At 36.1% G+C, this 3,923-nt stretch overlaps 1 pseudogene; it reads right to left on the bottom strand.

The window, feature by feature from the left end:
- Positions 1-1,928: 1,928 nt before the first annotated feature.
- LOC100617385 (ubiquitin carboxyl-terminal hydrolase 14-like) lies at positions 1,929-3,380 on the bottom strand (annotated as a pseudogene).
- Between the last annotated feature and the right edge of the window lie 543 nt (positions 3,381-3,923).

Genomic DNA, 3,923 nt, shown 5'->3' with positions numbered 1-3,923 from the left:
TTCTTCTTTCTTTTTTTAACCAGTCAGATAATCTCAGCTTGATTAATTCAAGTCCAGAGACACAATTAGCTCTTCAGTTTCAGCCACCACCCTTAGCCACACAAAAACTTCTTCTTCCCTCCCCTCTCCAAAGCCAAGAGAGAGTTAGTTCAAAAAACTTCTTCCCCAGCTCCAGAAGCCACAAGGGTCTCTCAGCCTCAGGTCAGAAGCTAAGAGGGGTCCAGTCAGAAGCCTCTCAGCTTGGCTCAAAAGTGAGTCTCTCAGTTCATCTGTTGGCTTAGCTCCCAACTGTCTCTTCCTGGGAACATTCTAATGGAATGTTACCTTTTGATCGACAGCTCTTCTTTTCTCAGCTTTGTGTTGCATGCTTGCCTAGCAACTTCTCTCTTACACGGCTGCAATGCAGAAATGGGGGAGATCAGTCCTTCTCACTCTGGATTTCTAATCTTCCCTTCTGAAGACAGCCTTGTCTGGAAAAGGAGTTTCATCCAAATCCTTATGATAGTGTTCTAAAACTTTAGATAAAAATACCTCTAGGAGGGAAAATCATTTTCCCTAAACCTTGATAAAAAGAATAATTTCCAAAAATATGATCCTACTCTTGATATGTCATGATTTAAATCATATTAAAACTTGTTGAAAAAATTTTGGCTTGATGTAAATACTATGTATTAGGGCTAGACATGGCATTGTGACATCTCAAGCTGTTCCTACACCAGTACCAGAAAATGACCAAATGTTCACCTCAAACTCTATGAACACACATTTAATCCAAAGGATAAAATAGTTTTTGAGGAAAAGCATTTGTAAAAGGGGATGAATAAATTAAAATAATATGCAAAATTTAGAATACTTCAAATTAATATGAATCCTTTCAGAATGAGTGTTCTTGGGGGAAATAGACTGTAAACATAGAAAGGTTAATCTTTAATCTTGCTTATTCATTTTCTCCTTAAATTACAGTCTATCTTATTTATTTTTTAAGAAATTAAATATTTTCTCAATTACAGGAAATTTTCTTGAACATTTATTTTCTTAGAAGTTTGAGTTCCATATTCTCTCTCTTTGCCCCTCCCCTCCTCCATCATCGAGAAGATAAGTGATCTGATATAGATTATACATGAATAGTGATACAAAACATTTCATATTAGTCATGTTGAAAAAGAAAATTCAGACAAAAAAACCCAAATAAAACCAAGAATAATAAAATAAAAACAAAGTTTCTAGCTGCATTCAGACTCCAGTTCTTTCTTTGGAGGAGGATAGCATTTTTCATAAGTGCTTCAGTATTGTCTTGGATCATTATAGTGCTGGAAATAGGTAAGACCTAGTAGTGGTCTTGCTGGGTCAAAGGATACATATACTTTTATACCCAAATTGTTCCCTAGAATGGTTGGATGAGTTCACAACACTACCAATAGTGCATTGTTATTGTGAGGTCATTTCATTCTTATCTGATTCTTTGTGACACTATTTAGGATATTTGGCAAAGATATCAGAGTGGTTTGCCATTTCCTTCTCCAACTCATTTTAAAGATGAGGAAATTGAGGCAAATCAGGTTAAGTGACTTACTCAGGCTCACACAGCTAGTAAGTATTTGAAGTAAAATTTGAACTATATATATTGTGTATATATGTATATATAAATGCACAATGAAATAAGCCTTTTTTTAAAAAGTCTTCCTGCTTGCTGCTTTTATATAGGGGCATCAGAGCTCAGAGATAAACTCTTTTCTGTGTCTTGTTTTTAGTTTTGTTTATTCATACATGGAACAAATTTGAAGTCTGATTTCACCCTCTTGGCCCCACATAAGGGAAATCCATTTAGAACCACCAAAAATTTCTTCTAAAGCTTTGATGTTCGGAAATGGTCAATGAACAAGATTTATTCCACATGTAGTTGGAGATGGCTAAGATGATGATTATTGTTAAGTTTCTTCTTCAATTACTTCAAATTTGTGAGGCCCATATAACAGAACAAAAGCTATGTGCCAGTCTCCACCACCAGATAACTGCAAGATATCTTCTGGTGTAACAATGCTGACCTTATCATCATCAAACTCAATCCATTCATCTTGATTTCTTTTCATCCATGATACACAATGGCCTGAAGAACTAGACCTTCCCTGATCTGTTAGCCCTATTGATAGGTCATAATAACAACAGTTATTAAAGCCAATATTGTCAGGAAAAGAGAATGGCTCATATTTCGCTTCTTTACATGCCCCACTGCTTTTGCTAGATGTCTTTGGCTGTTGGTTTACATTTTTGTCTTTTAAATACTTGAATTTTGACTGGAAGGAAATCATTTCTTGAAGTTCTGGTGTACATAGTTCATATACATCCAACTTAAGAGGAAAGTTTATATCCTTAAGAACTTCAGCATTCACATATTCCTTCTCTTTGTAAAAAAAAATTGAACTATTTGGATCATAAGGTAAGCAGGCAACTGGCTAATCTTGGAAGATTTTCTGTACAAAGCTTTTATTTGCAATGCTGAATACGGTTTAGTGATTTCTTACTGAAGTATCAATTTAAGTCCTGTAAATAGACACTTGACTTCTTGACTGATAAAGCAGCTGAGTTGATTCTCCTTCCCTTTGGTGGCTTCCCTTTCTGGTTCTGTACATTTCATGGTAGTTTCAAACTTAACACCAAAGAACTGATTGATTATATGCTGCTGCAGTTGCTGATTCACCATCTGTCTCCATAACAGAATTGCCTTCTAAAGCTTCCAGTTTTTGTGGTAATACTCGCATCATTTGTACTCAATATTCATTAGCAACCTGTTGAAGATATTGTCCTTGATCACCTTTCTCTGCAAACTGTGTGAAAGCCCTATGCAAAAATTGCAGCAGGATAATAGGTGGGACATTGGAAGAAGTTTTGTCCTTGGAATCAAACAAATTTCTAAGGACTGCAGTGATGTACTGGGCTGAAGCCATTTACCCTGAAGCTCACAAGGCATCCCAGTATCTTTTAAGGGCCTCTTTGAGTTCTGGCACAAAGCAGATACACTGAACTATAGAATTCATGTAACAGGTATTACCAAGATTTGTCAATCCAGATGGCAATTCCATAGCAGATGCTAGCTATTTTTCATAGAAGTCATGTCTTCTATGAAAACAGTTTTAACTGTGGATTCCTCAGGCAGACCACCTTCTGATCACATCATTAACAGTCATTCCGCTCTTTATCTTGATGTTTCCGCAACTGTCATCCTTCAGAGTGCCTCCTTTCACCATTACTTTCTCTTTAGTATATTGGACTCATCAGTGAAAAAAGCTGATCTTGAATACCATGGGAAGTTTGTCAGTATTCAGTTCCACACCATCAAACTTTTCTTTTCCACATTTTACATTAACTGAGAAGAGCAGCATGACTGAGGGAAGTGGCCCAGGAGGCCCAGGACAGGGGGGCTTCTGAGGAGGGGAAGGAAAATGAGGAAGTGAACTAGGAGGAGTAGCTGCCACTATGGCCATGTTTTGGGTTGAGTTGGAGATCCAGCAGAAGCTTTATTCAATATTTTTTACTTTCATGTAATCAAAATTGTCTACTCTACATCTCATAAAGCTATTTATTTAATATATTCTTCACTTCTCCATAAACATTAGAGGTAAAATATTCCAGGCTCTCCTACTCCATGCTCATCAAAATACCTGAAAGTCATATATCCATTTTGCATATAGTGTGAGATGTTGGTCTCTAATTAGTTTCTGCCAAATTACTTTACAATTTTCCCAGCAAATTCTGTCAAATAGTTATTTCTTGTCACCAAATCTTGTTTCTTTGGTTTGTCAAACTCAAGATTACTATGGTCATTTACTACTGTGTTTTTGTGCCTAATCTATTCCACAGATGCACCACTATATATTTTAGTTAATACTAGATTGTTTTGATGATTATTACTTTGTAATAGATTG

The sequence above is a fragment of the Monodelphis domestica genome, chromosome 4 (genome assembly GCF_027887165.1).
Source record: "Monodelphis domestica isolate mMonDom1 chromosome 4, mMonDom1.pri, whole genome shotgun sequence".
NCBI classification, from domain to species: domain Eukaryota; kingdom Metazoa; phylum Chordata; class Mammalia; order Didelphimorphia; family Didelphidae; genus Monodelphis; species Monodelphis domestica.
This window is presented reverse-complemented; position numbering and strand designations above follow the sequence as displayed.